Source organism: Xenopus laevis, chromosome 7L (genome assembly GCF_017654675.1).
Source record: "Xenopus laevis strain J_2021 chromosome 7L, Xenopus_laevis_v10.1, whole genome shotgun sequence".
In the NCBI taxonomy this organism is placed as follows: Eukaryota; Metazoa; Chordata; class Amphibia; order Anura; family Pipidae; genus Xenopus; species Xenopus laevis.
Window position 1 is genome coordinate 24,845,344 of NC_054383.1, and position 15,175 is coordinate 24,860,518.

Here is a 15,175-nt window from a genome sequence, read left to right on the forward strand (position 1 = left end):
TTCTTGAGTACTGAAGAATGGGGGTTAATTAAGGGGTGGTTCACCTTTAAGTTAAGTTTTAATATGTTATAAAATGACTAATTCTAAGCAATGTTCCAATTGGTCTTTGTTTTTTCCTTTTATTTTTTTTTATAGTTTTTGAATTATTTGCCTTCTTCTTCTGACTCTTTCCAGCTTTCAAATGGGGGGGGGGTCACTGACAAAAGCCCTGTAAAGGTATGGTTATTGCTACTTTTTATTACTCTTCTTTCTATACAGACCCTCCCGTGTTTATATTCCATTTTTTTATTCAGATTAATGCAGGGTTGCTAGGGTAATTTGGACCCTAACAACCAGATTGCTGAAATTGCAAACTGGAGAGTTGCTGAATAAAAAACCACAAATAAAAACCAATTGCTAATTGTCTCAGAATATCAATCTCTATCTACATCATACTAAAAGTTAATTTAAAGGGGAACAACCCCTTAAGTGACTATTCAATAAACTGTATATCTATTCTATATCTATCTATAGCTAATAATTTATACAATATAATAAAAGTATGGCACCTGTTATCCAGAATTCTCAAGATCTTTCTGTAATTTGGATCTCCATACTTTAAGTCTACTAAAAATCATTTTAATATTAACCCAATAGGACTTTAATCCAATAAGGATTATTTCTTAACTGAGATCATTTACAAGGTAGCTTTATCATTACATACTGTAGATAAAGTAAATCATTTTTAAAAATTTGAATTCTTTGATGAAAATGGAGTCTAAAGGTAACAATTACGATCTTTCTTGGAAAAGATCTTTCCAGGAAAGATTGCTTGTTTTAATACACACGTGTACAGCTGAATTGTCAGATATACAGGTAGAAACAATAGAATTTTTCCTGTCGATCTGACGATTCAAAGGCACCCGATCAAAATTTTCCATCCAGCCTGATTAACGAACCGACCGATACCCAAGTCTTCCGCCGATATCGGTCGGCTCTTTTCCCACCATACACGCACTGAATATCGCACGACAATTAGTTTCGTACAATATTATCTGTGCGTCTATGGCCACCTTAAGGAAAATGGCCTTCCCGTAATTCGGAGCTTTCTGGATAACAGGTTTCCAGATAACGGATCTCATATCTGTAGTATGATGCTACACCCACACCCTTCCATGGGTGACCAAGCGAGGGGGGGGCGGCAAAATAGGGAGCCATAAAAAATTTTGTTTTTTCATTTGTAGGTTGGTTTATCCCAAACTACTAAACATTTACTCGAGTGGGGAATGTTGTAGCTGAGCACATTATACCTTCAGCTAGTGTCACAAGTAGCGTTTTCTCCGCAGGCGTATTTATGTCATGTGTGGCAATAGCCTTAGGGCCTGACTGTCAGAAGAACTAGCCGTCACTGACAAGCCTTAGCCCCACAAGGAGAGAATTGCTCTACTTTGGAGTTTACAGCAATTAATGCCATAGGAAAAGTCACCCCATGACTAATTTATCAAGTGTATTGAATAATATTACATAGCTCTGCCATTTTAGCGCTTCTATCCTTTTAACTGAAACGACAGGAAAGAAGTAAATGCAAACAATATTTAGGAAGCTCTGCTTGAGCTGTTGTGGGGGTTGAGCTGTAAAAATGCTATGACTCAGTATGTCTATTTCTGTCTCTCAATTTAGGAAAACAGACCACACGTGGGAAAGAGAATCTGTATGAGTTGGTTTCATTCAGGGGATTATGGACTATCTTAGATAAAGAGGTCATTATCCATATCTCTAGCATTTGTAATGTGTCTGGGCTGAGGGGTGGATTCTGGGAACTGTAGTGCATCACCATCTGGTAGGATACAGGTTGCAAATCCCTTGCTTAGGCTAAAATCAATATTTTGGAACCAATACTTAACTAATCACAAACAGTGTTGCAAAACTTATCACAGATGTCCCCCATTAGAATGATTGCTTCTTGTCTGACAGGGGCTAAAGCAAAGTGAATCAAGTCATGTCTGCCAACACGCCTCCTCTAGACCAAGAAAGCAATCTATTGGCTTTCATAAGGGGGTCTTACCGCAAAGTGATGTCACAAGCAGGCGCGGTACATTGTAACGTCACCTCTATAGACATCATGCACTTGCACCAATGGGAGCAAAGAGGTCAGGTGCCAAGTGAGGCACCAGCCCAAGAAATACGGACCTAAATGATGTGATCATTGGTGTGATGAAGATACAATCAGATCATCCTGATTAGCCCCAGCATGTTGGTGGTAAAGACCACACACAAAGTAGTAGATATTACTGTGCATACTCAGTTCTACAGTCATAACCATTGAGAGCCAGATTCCCCATTTTACATTTTTCAGGAGACCAGAAATAAAATAGTGTAAAAGCCAGGACATGCATTATATATCGGTGGGACCACAACCAAAAAAAACTATAAAATTAGCTATTACCGTACCTGAATGGACAGGCAGGAATTCTCTGCCGGCTGAAATACATCGGTAGAGAACCATTGTGTGTCATAGGCATTAGAGTACCCAACTATAGTGTACTCAACATTGCAACACACAGCAAAAGGTTTATACAATTCAGAGCGCTGGCGATTTCTTTCTGGGGTTTGTATACAATTACAATTCAGTCGTTTCTGGAAAAGGTTAATAGCAATTAGTCCATGTGTAAATGTTAAAGGGACCATATACACCTCTTTTCAACTATAGCTCAATGAATAGGGCTTGCGCTGAACCTACTTTATGCCTATTGTTTTCATTAAGAAATAGCTATGCATACCTCCCAACATTCTGGAAATAAAAATGTTGCGTAGAGGGGCAACATTTTTGACCACGCCTAATTTTGTGGCCACACCCCTAATTACCATGTTAATTTTACAAAATTTGGCAGGTTATTAAAGTTTGAACATATTTCTATGTTTTTTTTCAGTTATTACAGTTTTGTTAATGAAGGTGAATTGCCCTTTAAGCTGTGAGCCTAACTTTTCCCAATGGACCTCCTTAACTAAATTGTTACAATTACTTATTTGCTTATCTCAAAAGTGTTACAAAGGTATCTTAGGTGAACCTGGTGGCTGTTCTGAGCTCTCTGAACAGCCAGAAAAAGATAAGTTTGTATCTTTTTCTAGCTGTTTAGTGCAAAGAACGTCAGGGCTTTTTAGAACAAATGCGGGACTGTGGGTTGAGCTGTCAAAAGCAGAATGTCCCGCTGAAAATTGGACAGTTCTCTGTCTTCCCGACCGGCTAGAATGGAAATTGCCCGCAGGACGGCACTCAGAGTGCTTCATTTTCCGAAGCAAATCGCTCTAAGCGGCGTTCCAATGGCGATTTTCATTCTATCCAGGAGAAAGACAGTTTGGGGAGATTAGTCCCCCCTGAAGAAGAGTCGTCTGCCGAACAATCTCCCTGAATCTGCCTGTGTGTCTCTGTCCTAATACAAGCAAAAAAAAATAGGAAAATCAAATTTAAAAAAAAAAAAGAAAAATTAATTAAAACACTAGTGCTCAATTTTAGTGAAGGTGAGAAGTTACGTACGTTTTTTGAAACAAAATAAGGGAAGTAAAAATTGTTCTTTTCACTGTTTCCCCTCCCGTTCCTAATTTGCACAGCTTTGGTTCGGTATTCGGCCGAATCTTTCATGAAGGATTCCCGAAAAAAGGCAGAAACCCAAATAGTGGATTCGGTGCATCCGTAATAATGTCATATACAAATGGCGGTGCCTTGTTCTGGTGCACCTAGCTCCTTCTGGGGTATTTACCGAATCACTTAGTTCACAAGTCATTCTGTAGTGCACTAGTTCTCACGCACAGGATATACATGCAGCCCATGCACACGTACAGTTCTCCGCCTGCACCCTGCCATTCAGTTTCTAAAAACAACACAACGACTGATTTCCTGTGGCAACTACAGATGCAAAAGCCTCTGCTCAAATTACACAGCTCTGCATAGCTCCATTTGGTAAGAAAACACACTTGCAAGCAATAACATTGTGCACATACACACAGGTAGCATAGCTGTTAATCAGCCAGCTTCTACTACATTGTTCCAAGAGTCGGAACTAGAAGTGCAGAAAATATAAACAACCAGGCAGCTAGTCCACTAACAATTACATTTACAGACCATTGAAAATGTTTATACTGGAACGTTGCTTTAATTTTTTTTTTACTATACAAAAAAAAAAAACAGTTTTTGAGTGCAGGTACCGGATAATGTTTAAAATGAACATCCCTTTAAATAAACACAACAGAGCTCACATGCAAGCGCTTCTAATGTGTTGAAGCTTATGGATGCCCATGGAGATTAATGTACGAAGAACCCGAGGGGATTATGCCAGGAAGTGGGTATGGAGGAATTGCATTTTCAATTATGAAAAACAGCAGAAAACAATGGAGCCACTAAATGCTTACGGATATGGGTGCACCATGTTTGCTCATTAGATTTATCTTATTTTATCATTTGTCTTTGATCAGAGCTTTCAGCCTCCCATTCCCAGCAAACAAACTAGAAGAGCAGAACCTTGATGTGGTTATATACTGTGATCATATCATGGAACTAAAAAAAGTCTAATGGATAGTGAGATTAGTCAGCGCTGCAAAATATGTTGGCGTTTTATAAATACATGTTAATAATAATAATAATTAGACAAAGATGGATATGCACCAAAGCTTTGTGCTTATGCCAACTAATGTGCTGGCCAAATTAAAAGGCATGTTCACCTTTAAATTAACTTTTAGTGTGATGTAGAAAGTGATATTCTGAGACAATTTGCAATTTTTTTTTTTCATTATTATTTGTGTTTTTTGCGTTAATTTGGCTTTTTATTCAGCAGCTCTCCAGTTTGCAATTTCAGCAGTTTGGTTGGTAGGACCCAAATTACCCTAGCAACCATGCACTGATTGAATAAGAGGCTAGGATATAAATAAGAGATGGCCTGTATAGAACGATAAATAATAAAAAGTAGCAATGTGCAGCCGCGTATCTACCCTAGCGGTTTAAGCTTAGGCAATGGCACAATATCGCTAGCGTATACGCGGGGGCTAACATGGCACAGATTGTGCGGAAACCACTCACTACATCTGCATATGTGTCCAGAGCATTAAAGCTCTGCTAGCTCAGGCGTTCCTAACTTATGGGTCGGTACCAAATATGCGGTTTAATTCCTCTGAATACAGTAACAATGGCTCAAACAAAACTTAAAAGCCAAGGGACAAAGTCAGAAAGGGCATACACCTAGTTCTAAACTAACATTTAGGCTTCTTACACGGGTGGTTTTTTTTTAAAGGGCAATGCAATCTATGCCTTTTTACACATTTAACGTGCTTTTCTAAGAACAGAGAAATCCTGCATGTAAGAATCCTAAAGGTAACAAAGATAATTTCCCTTTTAATTTGCTTCCCACCAACTGCCAAAATCAAAGCTTGAGTTGCACTCGTAATCAGTACGTTCATATGAGCGAAAATCATAGTGGCACATCCCTGTTGCCATACAAGGAATGTCCGTATTAAAAAAAACCATACCCTGGCTGACCCTATACGGTATCCGACTGTACGCTGATTGAGGATCCATATACAATATGGCTGCCTTACTATCGCTCTATTTATTTAGCCCGACGGCCTGAACAATAATGAAGATGAGCTGCAGCATCTCTTCACTTTATTGTCTTCCAATGCACCATGCCTGACCAACAAACCGAACGATGGTATAGTCAGTGCAACATACACATATAAAATATAGCATTATGTGTATGGCCGTCTTAAATGTATACATTTTCTTCATGGTGTTCTTGAGCCTACCAGCATATTGTGTCCTTGTACCAACCCCTGCACAGCACAACTGTTGGTACAAATACAAAAAGATCTGCTGCAACATCCTGCCGTGCATGTCTTTAAAGTAACCCAAGGCAGTACAATAATATTAGTGTCCATGTGTGCAATGCTGATAAGTCAAGGGAAGAAAACACATTCTGGTCTTATCCTTTGTTTCAGTGGTTTAGGCCAAATGCACACAGGAGCTGCTATATACTGGGCTCTGTTTGGCTCAAAAGAATTTCCACTGCTTGATCTGCCGAGCTGTTTTCAGCTTCCTTCCATATCATAAATTTCCTGTGTTAGCAGAAAAGGGCAACAAATCTTGGGCCCCCAGTATCACAGGGGCCCCTCTGAGGGAAAGAAAGCTACAATTACAAAGGATACATTATAATATTTTAGTTCTTTGATAGTTGGGTTTCCAGGTTGTACCATTTGTTTTTCTCCAATGTGCCCAAGCCATTTTTTGTAACACCTACAGCCCCCCAAACTCTGTCTGGCCCTGTAAGTGAAATGTGGGTCTGGAGAAAAAATAGAAAAAAAACAGAGGGAACAGATGCAGCAGAAGTAGGTAAGAGAAATGTATCTGATGCCCTTTGCTCTCATAGGTACATGCTTTAGGCAGGCCTTTTTAGACAAAATGAATTCATGTTTCCTAGCACAAAAAAGGAAAATACCCTGGGTCCAATGACCAAGCCTATTTAGAGGTTGTGAGAAATGTAAAGAGAGAAACTAGTTCAATTCACAGGAAACGTACAATCAATTCCACAAACAAATATGGCCTTTTCTTGTTTTACTGTATATCATAGGGCTGCTATTCCAACAGCTCTGTGCCTAGGGTTGGCATCTTTTCTACCGGTGCAGGGGACGTGGCTACGATGCGGCGATCACGTATGAATTATGGGGAATCCTGCCCGGTTTTCCTAATTTGGAAACCGGGCAGGAAGTTTTGACCCAGGCAGCCCTTCAAATTACCGGGCTGTCCGGGTCAAAACCGGACAGGTGGCAAACCTATCTGTGCCACTTAAAGCCCCCAGTGCAACCCAAAATTGTCTATTGGGTTCCTCCAGCTTGGCCTTCCTTCTCTACTTGCTGGAATTAACCATTCCCAAGGTGAATGCAAGTTTCCTGCAGGGTGGCTTGCTGACCAGATGTAGAAGGAGCCAATGCACACCATGGGGCCGATCCACTAAAGGTCGGAAAAGTGAGTGTTATTTATAGCATGCCTTAAAAATGATATCACTTCTTATATTTTTAGAATTAACGATCGATTCACTAAAAGTTTATTTGTCTAATTTAAGAAGCAATACAGTATGTTTACGTTCATTTTAGCTGAATTGTGTGCGGTATTTTATAGCATGCGCTATTTTGTGCGATATTTTAAGGCATTTGATATCGTCACACGTTATTAGTGCAATCTATAGCATCTAGGATCGGACGCCACTGGCAGAGTAGAAGTCTCTTTTTACAGTATATTAGTCATTCCTTTCCCTGGGAAACAATATAATTCCATGACATTGAACAATCCATTCTGGACCTGCCCAAGGTATCATGAAAATGTGTTAGTGGCTGTAGGTAAGGCTCTAGTTCCTCATAAAGGTCTTTAATTGCTGCCCTACAGCTCCTCACTACATTTTACTCTATTAATCCATCTGATGTTGTTTAGTAACGCCTAATCCTGGGAGGTGTTAAATTTCACAGTAATTATCGCACTATTTTATCGCTTACAAGATGTTAGTGAATAATGCTTTAAAATTAATCCTATTCTACAAGTGTCGCAGAATAGATGCATTTAGAATACCGCTGTGCAGAAATGTAGCATTAGCGCATGCAATATGTCTGTTAGCACATGCGAAAATACTTTGATGAATCGTTCCTTAAATAATGCACAAAACTGCGTTAAGGAATAACGACCTTTTGTGAATCTGCCCCTATAAGTCTAGTGAAAATATTCCATTTTATTATGGGCTTTAGTTGCATTTTTTTAGTCATCTTTATTCAGACCACAGTAGTGATTCGGGGTCATAAAAAAAAGTAGCAATTGACGCCAACCTACCTTCTCCCAACTTGCACCTGACTTGGCAAGCCATCACGATTTATAAATCCATGCCCAAGCTGCCCATCACTGACATCACCAGAGAGGTCAGAGCAGACAGGAATGGGTAAATAAATAAGCAGATGGCAGGCTGTTGAAAAAGGGGGTTAACATTAATGTTTTGGGCAAAGGGGGCTGTGGGCAAAGTTCAGCCCTGCCACCCACTATGGATGTGTTTTGCTGGCCTGAACTTGCCTGACCTGTGGGTTTTGGGTCAGCCAGACCATTACTAGACCCCAGTGGTCCTATCTAAATCCTAGAGTTCAATTTTTATTATGTTTCAGATCAACCTATTGTGTCACTTTTTATTTGTTCTTCACGTACAGTATTTATTTATTTTTCCTGCATTATTTGCCTTCCTATTCTGCCCATCTTTCATCCTATAACCAATAATGCTAGGTGGTTGTCAAAATCACTGACCCTAGCAACCAAAGTATTATTCTTCTGAGAGTTGTTACTGCTTATCTGTCTTTAGAGAACTTCTTCCCCATGTATATACCATTCTGACTTCCAAACAACACCATGCTTGCTTCCATTGAGAATGGAACCCTAGTAACCAGATAGCTAGCTACTGATATAGATAGTTACAAAACAAAAAGTTATAGTTTTTGTAAAAAGTACAAACTATTTTTTAAAAAGGCAGGCAACTACAAATGGATTTAGAATACAGGTAGTGGAGTGGTTATCCAGAATGCTAGGGACCTGGGGTTTTCCAGATAAGGGATCTTTCAGTAATTTGGATCTCCATACATTAGTTCTACTGAAAAATAATTTACACATTAATCAAACCCAACAGGGTTTATTTTGCCTTCAATAAGGATTAATTATATCTTAGTTTGGATCAAGTACAAGGTACCGTTTTTTTTTGTTGTTTTTTTTTTAAATAACTGTTTATTGAGAGTTTTATACACAAAAAGAAACCATAAAAAGGGGGGTAAAACAGAGGGGGGAGTATGACATGGAAGGAAAGGAAAATACAGTGCTGTAGATACAAGCCACATCGGAATCTCCATTACAATAAGGTACCGTTTTTTTATTACAAATAATAATAGTTTAAAAAAGAAAAATTATATATTAAAAAATTAATAATTGTTTTATAATAAAGTCCCATACCTATACTTTAGTCTGCATCATAGAAAAAGATCATTTTAGGTTTAATCCAGATTAATGAGCACAGTCACAGCAATGCAAAGGAAACAACTACACTGTGGTCTTATAATTTTATGGAAACTGGGACAGGAAACTGCACAGTTTTTACATGAAATGCAAAAAAATATCCTTTAAATCCAAAATCTTCCTCTGTAACTGGAGAGGAGTGTGCATTTTCCTGCTATTTATATATTTAGTGCTGAGACAGAGATTGCTGTTCTGCATATCTGCCACACATTCATGGTGCCTTTCCCAGCTGTACAGATAATGTTAATAACCCTCTCCAATCAGATCACACCACAGGGTACAAAGCATTTCTGGCTCCTGGGGGATTCAGAAACAGAGGGCATGCTGAACAGTGTCTGATTTACAGGACTCGGCCTATAGATGATAGCAGGAAAGGTATTAGCGTGACTTATGACTCTAAAAGAGCTGCTTAATCACAGGAGCCACGAGAGAGCAGGACAGACAATGTCCACCTTGGGATTTCCCAGGTTTCTTGATTGGTCCCTGATAGCATATCCACAGGCAAGCTTTGCTCAGAAGGCAAAATACACAGGTACGGAAAGAGTCTATTTATTTCAGGTTACACATAAAAACCAATGTTCTCTTCAAGCGCTGGCTATGATGAAGTGTATTCGACCCATATTTTCCCATTTACAATGGAGAAGTGCACTTTTAAAAGGATAGACATATTTATAAATGGAATAGCATTGAAATATTATTTTCAGCAAATCAGAGGACCGGTGAGCAAACATCAGGCCCAAAGCCTAAAGCACATTTAAAGGGGTGGTTCACCTTTGAGTTGATTTTTAGTATGTTATACAATGGCCAATGCCAAGCAACTCTTCAATACAGTTTTTTTTTTTTACCGTTTTCTAATTATTTTTCTTCTGACTCTTTCCATCTTTCAAACAGGGGTCACTGACCCCATCTAAAAAACAAATGTAAGGCTACAAAAATCTATTCAGGCCCTCTCCTATGTGTATTACGGCCTCTGGTTCAAATGGATGCAGGGCTGCCAACATAATTTTGACTCTAGCAACCAGATAGCTGAAACTGCAAACTGGAGAGCTGCTGAATAAAAAGCTAAATAATTAAAAAAACACTGATAATAACAAATTAAATCCAATTGCAAATTGTAACAGAATATATCACTCTGTATATCATACTAAAGGTTAACTCAAAGGTGAACAACCCCTTTCTGAACTTTCTATCCAGTGAAACACCTGAAAGCTCAGTGATAGCTTTCTCTTAGAGGAGGCAGAACCAAAGCCAAGCAACTTACATGGGACTCCATTAATAATCATTTGCCAGCTGTTACTGAACTAGAACTCCAGCCTTCAACTGTTCATAGATGCTGGGAGATTATAGTTTGACAACAGAATTAGTTTTTTTTTGGCCAGTCCTAATATAAAGAATAACTGCCACCATGTTGCCAAACTAACAGCATGTAGTCTAGTTATGCATGGTACAGACCTTGCCATGACACCATCTTGCATTGTTATAAACATTACCCTTCAGTTACTCCCCCTACCTGGACACTGGTTTGCTTTACTATACACATTATTCAACAATAGCAGCCACTGTCCACAACAAACATAAGTGTAGCGAAATCACGTGCACACTCAGGACCTTCTATAGATTACCGCTGGTGCCGTCACCTGACTAAGGGGGAACGCCCTCCGAAACGTTGTATGACGCAATAAACACACCAGGGGTAGAACCCCGTTTAATTGCTTTGTGTGCCAGCCTTTTCTTTCTTTACACAACAAACATAAACCTTCGCATATATTCTATATCTTCCCTCAGTGAGCCGTGTATAGAATGAATGGAAGGGTAATTCTACCTGCTTACCCACTTTTCAAGCTAGATCTGCCAAAACGTCGTCAGTGAGAATATATTACTATTGTAACCACTCTTTAAAATTTACCAACAGTTTATAAATCAGCCCCTATATACACACCAGGCAAGAGTGTAAAAACATTTACTCTGCAATAAAAGCCATACAGAACATGTACATAATGTCCTCAGAACCCACGGGCAGTGAAAATGTAAATACGGGACAGTATTTATAATGTAAACAAACCAGTTTTTTCAACAGTTGACTGGATACAAAAGAACAGCAGCTGCCAAATTTCTGTCTTTAAAAAAAAAACTTGAACATTTAGCCCTTGCGCAAAACAAATTAAGAGGCCTGCTGTATTAACTCACACCATTACTGGTTTAGTGTAATTGCAATAAAGGGGTTGTTCACCTGTAAATTAACTTTAAGTATGATGTAGAGAGTGATATTCTGAGACAATCTGCAGTTGGCTTTAATTTTTTATTATTTGTGGTTTTTGAGTTATTTAGCTTTTTATTCAGCAGCTCGCCAGTTTGCAATTTTAGTAATCTGGTTGCTATGATCCAAATTACCCTAGCAACCATGCACGGATTTGAATAAAAGACTGGAATATGAATGGGAAAAAAAGTAGCAATAACAATACATTTGTAGCCTTACATGGCATTTGTTTCTAGGTGGGGTCAGCCCAGTAAAAGCTCCTGCTGAACAGGTTGATATGAGTTACTGGACCGTAACAAACTTCTGCCCAACTTAATAAAGATGCATCAGGAATGTAACGGGAAGGTTACTTGCTGGAACAAATTGCATGTTACTTCATCTACTTTTTCAACACTTGGGCTTAAATGGGAAGTTCACCAAAAAAATAAATGAATAAATAGTTAGTTTAATGGGGACAATAAATTCTTACACCATCTGCAATTGTTTGTCACTGTTTAATAACCCATTCTTCCTCTATTCAATTTAAAATGTAATCTGGTTAATAGCTAGCAGCAGAATTTGGATTTTGTTGGTTTTACTTTTGGCAAATGATTTGGTTTAGTTTCTCTCCTATTCATCATCCTGTCTGTCATTCGGATAACTGCCTGGTTGTTAGGGTCACGGATAACCCTAGCAACCAGGCAGCAATTTAAATTCTTACACTGTGGAATGCTGCACACGCTTAATTAAAATGACCCAAAAACAACGAAGGTCGTGCTCAATCTCATTGGAAAGAGAGATTTGAATTTGTACTTACATTACATCAAGATAGAGAACCAGCAGTGCAGAAAAGGACTCAAGGACTGCTTATTAAGATGTTTACAACCTTAAAACCAGTGAAAAAGTTTAATTTATATTGGAAAGTTGCTTAGAAATTGTTTTTCTTTCATGATAGAAACACAATTTTTAGATGGAGTTCTTTCCAAAAAAGAAAAGAAAAAGCTATCAATACAGTGTTCTTTATACAGGCTAAGCCATACAATCAAAATTGGGGTGTTAACATGCACCATGTGTCAAACCGCTTTAAGCTGGGCCGAACGATCGGATTACAACGAGAAACAATGGGTCGGAAGCCAACATAATCGAGAAGATAAATTGCCGAATTGGTCTAAAGGACTGACATCAGCAGCTTTATGTGCCTTTGTCTGGCCACCTTAAGTCACTAGGATCCACAGTGGGTGGATCAGCCAGATATCGATCGGTCAAGTTTGATTTTTTTTTGTACGATCCAGGACCGCATCGGCTAGTTGATGCGGTCCTGCGACCCGTCGGAACCGAACATTCGGATTCATCCGATATCGCCCAGCCGTTAGTGGGCGAGCCCAGTCAGTGGGTTCAAGATCCACTCGTTTGTCGACCTTGCCAAACGAGCAGATCTTATAGTGTATGGCCACCTTAAGAGACTGGAATATGAATAGGAGAGGGCATGAATAGAAAGAAGAGAAATAAAAAAAAAAGCAATAAAATGTTTAGCCTTACAGAGAATTTGTTTTTAGATGAGGCCCGTGACCTCCATTTGAAATGGAAAGAGTCAAAAGAACAAGAATGCAAATAATTCAGAAACTATAAAAAAAAAAAAAAAATGCAGACCAACAGAAAAGTTGCAAAGAATGCTATTACATACTAAAAGTTAACTGATCCCTGTTATGGGCGCATCAGATACTCATGGGGCCGACTGCTGGTATTGCTAGGTGTGCAACCTTTTCTTGTTGAAGCGCTGTCATTTTCCAGCAAGCCCTCCCCTTTGGTGGCATCATCCAATCAATGATGACAATGGTGCGGCGGAGGAATTTTGGAGTTGTAGTATACAACAGTTGTTGTAGCTGTGCCTTGGTTTACAGCTGCTATAAACGTCTTAGGTACCTTGCCTAGTAATGCAATCAGTACAGAAGAAGCAATGCCATGTTTGCATGAAATGCATGAGATGATTTGTGAATATTAGTGCAGGAGTCCCTAATACACTTCTTGACAGATGGGTTTGCATAACACACCTTAGGAACATGTGATTTCCAGTTTGCTCGCCGGCGGAGATTATGACTCACCAAGTACAAAGAACATGGCTGATATACACATTATCTAAAAATATAGTTACAGGCCCACAGAGCAACTACTGCCTTGGGGAAAAAGTACTGGATATTTCCTAATATTACCCCATTTACAATAAAGCCGTTTTAATCTGCACACATGGCACGTACAAATTAACTTTTCCTTGGCAAAAGTCCTATTTTATATGAGATATGATTTTATATATCAGACAGTTCCGCAGAGACTAATGAAAGTTGTTTGACCCGGTTATCTTACTTCCTGTTTACTAAAACCAGCATATCTAGTATCTACTGTGTATGTGCCCAGTTTCAGTGTGAATACCCCTATGGTATTATTTATATGAAATGTAGCAGTGCTTCTGAAGCAAACACAGCATAGGGGAACATAAAATTACATTTAAGTGCATATAAAAACCTTCGACTTTTTGGTGGTCCTTTAATTAAAAAAGGGTGGGGTTTGAACCCTATTACTTCCTGTTGGGACATAGGTTAACAGGAAATCTGCCTTAAAGAATCCATGTATATGGCAATGCAGAGGCAAACCATACTTTAGGAAATATTTAATAAAAAACTGTAATCCAATGTGAATCTTGACCTACGTGTTTGCATTTTACTGCAATTAAACATGGCATTGAGATGCATGCAATTCTGTCTACATCCCACGCACATGAAATGTTCTTGTGTGGAATAAACTGTATTCGCCAAAATAAGTGCAGTCTATATGGCTGCTAATGTAAAAGGCCTTATAGGAGAAACAAACCCCTTATTAAAAAAAAAAAAACACCCAGGCCCCTCCTTCCCTCCTCCTCCACAGCCTAGCTGCCCCCAGGGCAAATGCCCCTAACTTTATAGTTACACCTCGATGCAGATTTAGGGATCAGAGTTCACGGCAGCCATCTTCAGGGTCTTTGTGTCTTCTTCCAGCGGTCCATTTCAGTGCACGCGCAGTTGTTGAATAACGGGAAATTGCTCCGACTGCGCATGCCCCACCGGTCTCATTCTCAGATTACCGAAGACCCAGAAGATGGCTGCCGTGAACTCTGATCCCTGAATCTGCACCGAGGGGTGAGTAAAAAGTTAGGGGCATTTGCCCGGGGTAGCAGCTAGGCTGGGGGAGGAGGGAGGGGGTCTGTGTGGGGTAGGCCTTTTTTTAATAAGGGGTTTGTTTCTCCTTTAAAATGACATCTGCATATTATTAAAAACCACCAAGACGGTGAAAAGAAAGGGGTCTAAAGAGATAGAAAAACAGATTGACAGAATGTAGAGACATAAAATAAATCAATTTCATAAAGTTTAGTAATTATGGCAATTCCTAGGTTCACAACATATGCCCGTAATCAAAATACAGTGCTACTCCCATTTTACAATTTTTCAGGGGACAGAAAAAAATCCAGCAAATGCATTATGCATTAGATATTGGTGAAAGAAAAAAAAAAATAGTATAAAATTCAGGAAAACTTAAAAACAGGGGATACAAAAATTGAGGTTCCGTTGTATGGAAGACATCAAGAAGAAGAAAAAAACAGGCTCCTAATATCATGGATAGTTTATTAAAAGGTGCTAAATTGGACAAGTGCCGTTGCCATTAGCAACAAATCAGCAATTAGCTTTGAACAGTCTACTACAAGTGAGAAAATGAAAGCAAAGGTCTGATTGGTTGCTATGGGTAACCGCAGCAGTGGTGCAATTTAACGCCTATGTTCATAAATCAGCCCCACCGTCATAACTAAAGCAAAGATATGGGGGGGGGGTTGAAAGTAGGGCAGCCATATTGTTTTA

General features: G+C 39.1%; 1 protein-coding gene across 3 annotated transcripts in view; it reads right to left on the reverse strand.

Moving 5' to 3' along the window:
• trim8.L (tripartite motif containing 8 L homeolog) overlaps nt 1-15,175 on the reverse strand; it is a 69,589-nt gene that overhangs the window by 51,515 nt on the left and 2,899 nt on the right.